Source organism: Microcebus murinus, chromosome 13 (genome assembly GCF_040939455.1).
Source record: "Microcebus murinus isolate Inina chromosome 13, M.murinus_Inina_mat1.0, whole genome shotgun sequence".
Lineage (NCBI taxonomy): Eukaryota > Metazoa > Chordata > Mammalia > Primates > Cheirogaleidae > Microcebus > Microcebus murinus.
Genome location: NC_134116.1, coordinates 5,482,251 through 5,493,755, shown reverse-complemented (window position 1 = coordinate 5,493,755; position 11,505 = coordinate 5,482,251).

Below are 11,505 nucleotides of genomic sequence, written 5' to 3'. Positions count from 1 at the left end.
GAGGAAAAACTATAGGGTGTGTTCCTTTGTATTCATAAAAGTTTGGCAGCATCTGGCAATACATGCTAGGTAAGTGCCATGGCAGAAGACAGGCAGGGAGAACCCTCAGCCCCACCCACCCTGGCAGAGCGCTCTCCTCACCAGCCCGTTCTGCGTGCAGGGCTGCCCGCCAACTAGACAGCGGTGCTGGGCACTGAGGGGAGTCCCCTGCAAGGTGCACAGTGACTTAGCAGGTGGAGGTCGACAGCAGCAAGGTGGGCCCGACCACACTCCCCACCTCACCATGCTCAAGTCAGCACTGCTGTTGGCTGTGTGTAGGGGGTGGGCCGGCTGGGGGCTCTGGTTCACTGCAATCTACAGCATTATAGAGCTTTTGGAGTGGCCTATGAAAGACAAAACATGGCACCAGCCACAAAACCAAATCCTCTGCAGTGATCGGTTTTCCTGGATATGAACTTGCATAGAACTTGAAATAGATACCAAATAATTTATCATACACAATTTGTTTTTCAAATGAATCAGTAATTTGAGTTTGATAATGACTTTGAAGAAGATTCATGTCTTCATCATGGAAACCTTACCTGAACATGCATTTCACATGTAGAAGAGGAAGTACTGAGTCATCATAGTTAATTATTATACTATGGGAATGAGACAAGTTCAAACAATCAGTTTCTATTTTCGAATTTAATTGAAATTACTGTAGCACTTGCAGCCATTATAGGAGGAAAGAATAAAAAAGGCATGGAAGTATAACTTTACTCACTTATCTATAAACTCTCTTCAAATGCTAATGTTTTAAAAATTTATACAAATTTTACATTCTACTCTATAATGTGGTTGCATTTATTTTAATGTAAAACATTTTAAGTTTCTTGCTATAGAGTAAAATGAGCTCCCCAGGAACTTATGCCATGTTTATTCTATAACTTTGCATATTCCTAGAAACATAGCCATCTGCCACGCTAGCACCTCTAAGAAGTTCTATATTTGTGGAAAAGTAACAGCATATTTTTCCTCAGGATATAAAAAAACTTTATCACCAGGAAATCAAATCTGGAAAGCGTGGTGTCCTCTTGAACTCACTGCAGGTAAGATGTCAATATGGTATCATTTTTATGTAACAAATTTTGGCAAGTGTAACACATTTCAAATGAAATGTAAGGAAAATCCTCCCTAGAATTTACTGCAGTAAAATCTATAGTCACTTTTATGATCCTATCACAATTTATATTGCTGAGTAGTTCATGAATTCCAAACAATTCTTGGAACCTAAAAGTATTTATTAAAATTAAGAAAAATTATGTTCCATGGAACCACCAGTTGTCATTTGAACCATGTCTCATTACAGATCCTGAATTGTGTCTCACTCATTCCTGTGCTTGTTTTATACCTTGATCTCCTCATTCCGTTCCTGATAAAATGTACTCATATTCAGGTCTTAGTTTGAAGAAAACAGTTCCTGAATGAGGCATTTCCTATATTTAGGGCTATATCTCTCCATATTTATCCATTCTGATTGAGACCCTGTACCACCCTGTAGTCTTTCAGATTTTCTGCCAGACTACACATTTTATGGGGATGGAAGTGTCTCTGTTTTGTTATTTACTACTGTTTCTTTATTATCTAGGAGACTACTTTTCATTCATTATATGCCCAGTAAATATTTTAAATAAATCTATGATGATTGAACACCGAAGTGAAATTTGAATCATAGTGATACCACGGATAAGAGTATCGGAATAATACGAAGAAAATAAGGGTGAAAATTTAGAAATTTGCTTGGAACCCCATCTTTTTTAGTCATAATATAAAATTAAATTAATACTGTAACAGAACACCCATCAGAGATTCTATACTCTACTGTGCTGGCATGTAAAAATGAGAGTCTCTATGCTGTCCATAGCAGTTATGAGAAAATTTACAAAAATATATTCAAATAAAGTTGAATCTTTAAATGTAAATAATTATGTGGATTTTTCTGCAGTTTGCAAACTACATTTACTTTTGGATGCTTTGCTTGAAGCGAAACAACTAGTTTATGATTTTTTTTTTCTTGTTTCACATGTCTCTGGAATCCAATTATAATGTACTATATTATGTAGGATTTTAACTATGCATATAGCATTGTTTCTTTCTGGCCTGCTAAAGGTTGTTTTCATTGTTCTTTCTTATGGTGATATATAAAGTGAAGCTTTGGTGCTGGAGTTCTTAGTTCATTCATTCCAAAATGTTTATTAAATATCTATCATGTGCTAGGAAGTAGTAGCTTCTTTTTAGGAATTGAATGATGGTCCACATCTCTTGTTATCTTATTTTAACCTTATTTCCTGTATAATGCTGATTTAATTGTTTTAAAATGTGACTGTGAACACTTGATGTTAAGCCTAACAACAGATAGAAGTCTGGGTCCCAGGAATATCTATTTCATCATCACTGTGCATGGTCTGTAGTATAATTCTTTATCAGATCCCCAAGAAGACAGGCCGGCCCTCTTAAGCTTATATTATTTGATGACTTTTTTTCCTAGATGTTAAAATCAATACAAAATATTGTGTTTGTTCTACTAATTTGTTTTACTTTTTATTAATTATGGAGATCATATGCAGAGAAGATATATTTCACATATAGTTTTTTCTTTTTTTTTTTTTGCTCTACTTTAGAGTGGCAATTTTCTTCATTTTTTTCTATGATATAATTGACATACAATCAACTGTACACATTTAAAACATATAATTTGATAAGCTTGACAAAATTTGATATGTAGACACCTGTAAAACCATCCTACAATTACAGTAGTGACTATGCCCATCCTCCCCAAATTTTCTAATGTCCCTCATAATTCCTACCTCCTAGCCCTCCACTTACTGCCCTGCCCAGTCACTGACTTACTTTCCATTGTTATAGATTAGCTTGTTTTTTAGAAGAATTTTATAAAGTGGAAGTATTATATAGTAAGTACTCTTTTTGGTCTAATTTCTTTCACTTGACAGTATTTTGAGATTAATCTGTGTTTTTTCCATGGATTAATAGTTCATTTCTTTTTATTGCTGAGTTGTATTACATTGTGTATTGTATTACATTGTAAACTGAAATATAATATGTTTTATCCACTCATCTGTTAATGGACATTTGGGTTGTGTCTAGTTTGAGGCTATTGAAAATAACTACCTTCCTTGCTGGGAAAACTGGATAGCCACATGCAGAAGACTGAAACAGGACCACACCTTTCACCTCTCACAAAAATCAACCCACACTGGGTAACAGACTTGAACCTTAAGTGTGAAACTATTAGAATTCTAGAGGAAAATGTTGGAAATACCCTTCTAGACATTGGCCTAGGCAAAGAATTTATGAAGAAGACCCCAAGGCAATCACAACAGCAACTAAAATAAACAAATGGGACTTGATCGAATTAAAAGGCTTCTGCAAAGCCAAAGAAACTGTCAAGAGAACAAACAGACAACCCACAGGATGGGAGAAAATTTTTGCAAGCTACACGTCTGATAAAGGGCTGATAACTAGAATCTATTTAGAACTCAGGAAAATCAGCAAGAAAAAATCAAACAACCCTATCAAAAAATGGGCAAAGGGCATGAACAGAAACTTCTCAAAAGAAGACAGAATAATGGTCAACAAATATATGAAAAAAATGCTCAACATCTCTAATCATCAGGGAAATGCAAATCAAAACTACAATGAGATATCACTTAACTCCAGTGAGAATGGCCTTTATCAGAAAGTCCCCAAACAACAAATGCTGGCGTGGATGCAGAGAGAGAGGAACACTCCTACACTGCTGGTGGAACTGCAAACTAGTTCAACCTCTGTGGAAAGCAATATGGAGATATCTCAAAGCAATACAAGTAGATCTACCATTTGATCCAGCAATTCCACTACTGGGTATCTACCCAAAAGATCAAAAGTCACTTTATGAAAAAGACACCTGCACTCGAATATTTATAGCAGCACAATTCACAATTGCAAAGCTGTGGAAACAACGCAAGTGCCCATCAATTCATGAGTGGATTAATAAAATATGGTATATGTATACCATGGAGTACTACTCAGGTTTAAGAAACAATGGTGATATAGCACCTCTTGTATATTCCTGGATACAGCTGGAACCCATTCTACTAAGTGAAGTATCTCAAGAATGGAAAAACAAGCACCATATGTACTCACCAGCAAATTGGTATTAACGTATCAGCACCTAAGTGAACATATAGGAGTAACATTTATGGGGTGTCGGGAGGGTGGGAGGGGGGAGGAGGGGATGGGTATATACAACCACAATGAGTAAGATCTGCAATGTTTGGGGGATGGACACGCTTGAAGCTCTTACTCGAGGGGGGAGGGGTCATGGGCAATATATGTAACCTTAACACTTGTACCCCCATAATACGCTAAAATAAAAGAAAATAAAAATAAATAAATAAATAAAAATAACTACCTTCTTGATGTTTATACTTTTAGGTTCCAAGTTTATATCTGATTCATTTTGATTTAATTTCTCTATGTCATGTGAGGTATGGATCGAAGTTCACTTTTTTGAACACGGTTATCCAGTTGTTCTAGTATCATGTGTTGAAAAGCCTATTCTTCCTTAACTATTTGCCTTTGCATGTTTGTCAAAGATCAGGTGCCCATATATGTGAGAGTTTATTTTGGATTCTATATTAGGTTCTATTGGTTGATTTGCTTATCTTAATACCAATATCATACTGTCTTGATTACTTCAGCTTCATATTAAATGTTGAAAACATGTAAGCTTACTTTTCTGTATTAGTATGCAAGGGCTTCCATTACAAAATACCTCCTTCACCTCAAAGAGCTAAAAATAGAAATACCATTGGATCCAGCAATAGCACTATTAGGCATCTACCCAAAAGAGCAAAGGACATTCTATAATAAAGACATCTGTACCCAAATGTTTATGGCAGCACAATTCACTACTGCAAGGATGTGGAAACAACCCAAGTGCCCATCAATTCATGACTGGATTATTAAAATTTGGTATATGTATACAATGGAATATTTTCAATTATAAGAAATGACAGTGATCTAACACCTCTTATATTTTACTGGATTGAGCTTGAGCCCATTATCCGAAAGGAGGTAACACAAGATCAGAAGAATAGGTTCCACTTATACTCGCCATCAAACTGGTACTGACTGATCAACACTATGGTGCTCACAGGGTAATAATATTCTCCGGGGATTAAGGGGTTGTGGGGGATTAACTCACAACTAGAGGACACAGTGAGCATTGTAAAGGGGAAGGGCATGCCTCTAACCCTGGCTATGGAGAGGCAAAGATAGAAAATGTAACCAAAATGTTTATACTCTCATAGTACCCTGAAAAAAAAAAATCTCCTTCTGAACCACAGTTTTACGGGGAAAAATGCCATAGACTTGATGGCCTAAACAAAAGAAACATTTCTCAAAGTTCTGGAAGCTGAAAGTCCAACCTGAAGTGTTTGCAGATTTGGTTTCTCCTCAGGCCTCTCCCTTTGGCTGCAGATGGCCCCTCTTGCTGCCTCTTCATACGAACTTTACCTGTGTGCACAGATGTCTTTGTCTTTTCCCCTACTTATAAGGACTGGTCCTATTGGATGAGGGCCCCATTGTTATGACCTCATTTAACTTTAATTACACCTTAAAAATACTGAAACTTCTAAATCAACATTCCCTGCTTATACAACATGACAATCAAAGCTTTTTTTTTTTTTTTTTTGAGACAGAGTCTCACTTTGTTGCCCAGGCTACAGTGAGTGCTGTAGTGTCAGCCTAGTTCACAGCAACCTCAAACTCCTGGGCTCAAGCAATCCTCCTGCCTCAGCCTCCCAAGCAGCTGGGACTACAGGCATGTGCCACCATGCCCAGCTATTTTTTTCTATATATATATATATTTGTTGGCCAATTAATTTCTTTCTATTTATAGTAGAGACGGGGTCTCACTCTTGCTCAGGCTGGTTTTGAACTCCTGACCTCAAGCAATCCGCCCAACTCAGCCTCCCAGAGTGCTAGGATTACAGGCGTGAGCCACCGTGCCCGGCCTAATCAAAGCTTTCTAATATTAGTGATGCCTAAATGTTTATCTAGCCCAGACCAACAAGTTCATGTTTTTCTTAGCACAGACCAAATGACTTGATTAATTTTGGACTATTATCTCTATCTCACATTCTACAACCAAACTAACAGCAAGTACTTCAGCATATACACACCATGTGACCACTTCTCACTATTACCACTGGGTCCACCCTGGTTTGGGCCACAACAGTTCTCACAGTGATGCCTGCACCAGCCTCCTGAATGGGCTCCTGCTGTTTCTCTTCTCTAAATTTATTATATTTCCTACTTATTAATGCCATTAGCCCAAGTATGAAGAATATATTCATCATTTTAATTGAGTAAACATGTTAGCCTAACAGTATGAGACAGAGAGAAAGAGACTGTAACTGTACATCCCATGAGAAGGGGAAACAGTTACATGGTCATGTATAGGTCAGCTTGCCCAAGTGAGCCCAGTGCACAGTTTCACTCCCATAGTTCCTAGGGTTTAGTGTGACATGCTTGACCACCTTCACCTGAAGGCTTGATCCCATGATGAGATCTAGCTATATTATTAAATAATCTTTGCACATTCTGTTATGGGATCTGATCCAAATAAAAAATCACCATCTTTTTCTAAAATCTTTTCTAACACTTCATTTCCTTCATTTCCTCCATTAGGTAGTGTCTTCTCTTTCTCGTCAACCTAAGTGCTCTTTGTTATATGGTAAGAGGACATTGGCCATCAATTCCTAGAATACGACATTCTGCTTCTTCCTAATATTTTAAAATTTGAAGGCCAGGCGCGGTGGCTCATGCCTGTAATCCTAGCTCTCTGGGAGGCCAAGGTGGGAGGATCGCTCAAGGTCAGGAGTTGGAAACCAGCCTGAGCAAGAGCGAGACCCCATCTCTACTATAAATAGAAAGAAATTAATTGGCCAACTAATATATATAGAAAAAATTAGCCGGGCATGGTGGTGCATGCCTGTAGTCCCAGCTACTTGGGAGGCTGAGGCAGGAGGATTGCTTGAGCCCAGGAGTTTGAGGTTGCTGTAAGCTAGGCTGACGCCATGACACTCACTCTAGCCTGGGCAACAAAGTGAGACCCTGTCTCAAAATAAATAAATAAATAAATAAATAAAATAAAATAAAATTTGAGGCTGTTCTCTCTGAAACAATCTCACTCCATCAATGTCTCTCTCTCTCTCTCTCTCTCTGTTTTCTCTCTCCATGTCCAGCAGGGCCAAAATTTTGGTTAGACACTGCATTCTCTTCCTCTGAACGCTGAGCAAAATTTTCATCCTTCTTTTATGTACATTATTTTCAAGAGTCTGTATATCTTTTTTTTTCTGTCTTGTAACTGTTTTCAGAATAAAGTACTTTGGAATACCTGTCCATTCAATTGACAATTTTGTCAGTAATCATGATCTATCTGTGGCCTTTTATCTTCAATAAATATATTCAATTTTGTCACTTGAGTCTCTAGGCTAAATATGGTTTGTATGAAAAGCATTAAGGTGTGTCATGCAAAGTCTATGGTGGCTGTAGACCCCTAGAATTTCAAACACAAAATTTACTGAAACCAAGTTTTTATTTAATATCAAGAAATTATTTCTAATTTTTAGGTAGGATAGCAATATTTGCATTAGCTTTTCCTGATTCATTAGATATGGTTAGGGAAATTACTATAAACTAATTTTATAGTAAAATTAGTTTTACTATTATGTTGACTTTAAAATGCCACTAGGATGACTGATAATGGTCCTTGAAAATGATGGCAAAATAATAAAAATTTTGGAAGTTTTTTGATTGGTACTACTTGTGAGGGGTTTTATTATACAATTATCTCTACTATTGTGCAAGATGTTTGCATTTCTATTGTAATGTTTAAATAAAGTATATACATTTTTTAATAAAAATGTCTAAGATACAGCACATCAGCTCCATTCCATAAAGAAAAAAGGCAAACATCTTCCTGCACATTGTAGTGATGGATTTTGAGTTTCGTCATCAGATCTGGGTGTGACAATCACAGGTGAATGTGTAGAGGGCAGTGCAGCACTAGAATTTGAAGAGAGCACTCTATATATCCTTCCAAGTATAGACAATGGTGCTGCAACAATCTTTGTGCAAGATTGTGTCTGTGGGTGTTACTAAGAAATGTCATTCTTACCTTGATGACACCATTACATTTTCCTAACAATCTGTGAGTTAGAGCAGTGCGTCTTCTATAAGTTAAAGTAGAAATGTCACAAGCCTGAGAGCATGTGCTCTGTGGCCACAAGACCATCAGGTTTTCCCCTCATTGGCCCACAACCAGGTGCTGAAGTCCTGCTTAAGTGAAGGGCAGATGTTGGCCAGGCCCTTACCTGCTGCTGCTCTTGGGCTCCACAGCCCTGGCTCCCAGCCCAGCCCTGAGCTCTCTGCTGCTTTGTGCAGGCCACAGGAAGAGGAGGAACTAGTTTTGTAGCCACCAGTGCCCTTGTTGGAGACTCAAGGCCTGGCCATTGGGTCAGTATGTGGGTTGCGCTGGAGGCCCTGAATATACTTATCAGACTTCAGACACTTCTCAAAAGCTTGAGTCTCACGATGAACCTGCCCAGTCACAGTAATCACATGCTTTAAGTATATATTTCATACTTTGTAGTGTATTTGCACAGTTCTGTAACCATAATCTTGGGGTTTCCTCCTCCTGGAGCCCCATCATTTTTTGTTCAGTGCATGATTTCTGGAAGAGGGATGGGCTCCCACGAAGCAGCAGGTGCAAGTGGTGGTCTACCTGTCGGCACTTCCTGCTTGCAGACCCTGCTCCCTTGGTGCACAGTCCCTCCCACCCTTGGGCCTGAGAAGAGATGATGGTAGAGAGAGGATACTCTTATGCCTTTCACAAAGAAAGCATGGTTTGGGCCCTTCACCTCTCTGAGGTCAGGAGAATCAGAGCCCTCAGAGAGTGCTGCACTTCAATTTGGCATCCACTGGTCACAGGAGGCTACTGAGTCCCTGGAATGTGGCTGGTCTGAACTGAGATACGCTGCACACTTAAAACAGAGAATGAGTTTTTAAAGATACAGTACCAAAAAAATACTTCATTAATAATTTTTTTATTTACCAAATATAAAAACAGTAATATTTTGGTTATTTTGGGTTAAACTATTGCAATCAATTTCACTTGTTTCCTTTTCTTTTATGTGGCTACTAGAGAATTTTAAGTGAAACATGTGGCTCACATTTTATTCAATTTAACATTGCTGCCTTAGATGAGTGCCTCCCATTTTCAATGCTCAGGCTGCCTCCTCAAAAAACTAGAGACCTGGACGCTTACAAAATCTCAAACTTTAAAATAATTTTCATTATGAGGTTTCCATTTGTGAATAACATATATTTACACACACTCTCTCTCTCCATATATGTGTGTGTGTGTGTGTGTATTTCATAAATGGATACAATTTACATTCAAGGTTAAACACAAATGAACCCCAGGCAGGGTGAGGTCCCAGAGCAGGTGAAAGCCCTTCCTAAAAAGAGCTCCAACCAGGAACCTGTTACTCTGATCTCATCTCCTGTCATTCATGGCTGGAGGGGTGGGGCCTTGGGCCCTATCCAATCAGAGATGTTGCATTGAGAACTGCCCAATCAGATGCGCAGCCAGAAAGAAGAAGGTGGCTTCCAGGATCTGGCTCGGCCTTTGTCCCTGGCCCCGGAACCCGCGAGGGGTCCTCTCTCCGGAGCTCCCAGGTGTCCCTTTCGCAGCCTGTGTCATCCTGTGACCTGCAGGTACTGGGAGATCCATAGGGAGAACCCCAGGAGCCCCCAGCAGCTGGGAATGGTGAGTGTGGGCCGGGTGGGCGTGGGGCCGGGAGGGTCTGGTTGGAGCTGGCCTGAAGTGGCCGTGGCGGCCGGGTCCTCCCGGCCTCAGCTGCGGAGCCTTCGGACGGGATTGGCCGCCTGCGCAGCGTGACCCCGTGACCCTCGTGCCCGCCGGCGCGGGCGGCCCGAGGGAGCGGCTGCCCCGCCGCAGCCCTGTCTGCGGGCCCGCCCCGCTGTGAGGTGACGACGGAGGCAGCCGGCGGAGGATCCTGGTGGGGGTCTTGTGCGTGGAAGGAGCTGTGGGCCCTGGGTCCCCGTCCCTCCTTCTCTTGTTAAAAACAAAGTGAGGCACCATGAGAGTGGTAAAGAGTTTATTTTGGTTGAGCAGACAGCGACCAGGAAAGAATCCAAGTTCCCCGCCACGTTCGTACTTTGAGGGTCCCCGGGGGAGAGGCTTGCAGGAAAGGCTCCTACTAGGAAGCAGACCAAGTTCCGTAACGACGGGTTGCAGGTATGTGTCAGCCTTGTTTGGACTATCCGGGTGGAAATTTCCTGGTTTTGTAATCAGGATAATTCCTGTTTGTGGTTGGTTAAGCCTAAATTTTTTTTCTCTTTAAGTTAATGTTGGGGTACAGCAAATAATTCTTTAAAAAATGGCCTGGCGCGGTGGGTCACGCCTGTGATCCTAGCACTCTGGGAGGCTGAGGCGGGCGGATCGCTCAAGGTCAGGAGTTCGAAACCAGCCTGAGCAAGAGTGAGACCCCGTCTCTACTATAAATAGAAAGAAAGTAATTGGCCAACTAATATATATATAAAAAATTAGCCGGGCATGGTGGCGCATGCCTGTAGTCCCAGCTACCCGGGAGGCTGAGGCAGAAGGATTGCTCGAGCCCAGGAGTTTGAGGTTGCTGTGAGCTAGGCTGACGCCACGGCACTCACTCTAGCCTGGGCAACAAGGGAGACTCTGTCTCAAAAAATAAATAAATAAATAAATAAATAAAATAAAATAAAATAAACACTATTGCCTTCTGTCGCCTTCCCGTCATCTCATTATCCAGTACCGATAGATAATACTACCACTCCTGAATAGTTTTTTTCTCAACATAATGCCTGCCTCAGGGTTCATTCAAATTACAAAAATAATCATTTACAAGTTAATTTCTTTTCCCTGATATTTTCCCTGGTCACTTTCCCTAATAATCATTTTGCTTCTCAAAAGAATGGCCTACATTCCCCATCTCCTCCCTCTTTCATAAAAAGGGTATTTAAGGGTACCATAGTGGGAGGTCGAGGTAATCACTTTGTGATTTCCCCACACATCTTAATAAATTTGTATACCTTTTCTCTTATTAATCTGCCTTTTGTCAGTTGCTATTCAGGGAACTTTCAAAGAATGGAGGGAAAGGTTTTTTCTTGGCCCCTACATTGGTAATTTATAAGAAATAAATTTGAGTTAGATTTTGGTTTCCTTAGGAAAGAATGCAGGGCACTAGAACCATTTTAGTCTGACTGCCTTCTACTTATATTAACACTTCAGAGTGGCACTGGTTTTCCCTGCATTTTCTAATGTATGGCAAGCTGGGTCTGAATCTACTACTTGGTTCCCTCAGCCTAACTCTTAAGTCAGGCAGTAAAATCCTAAAT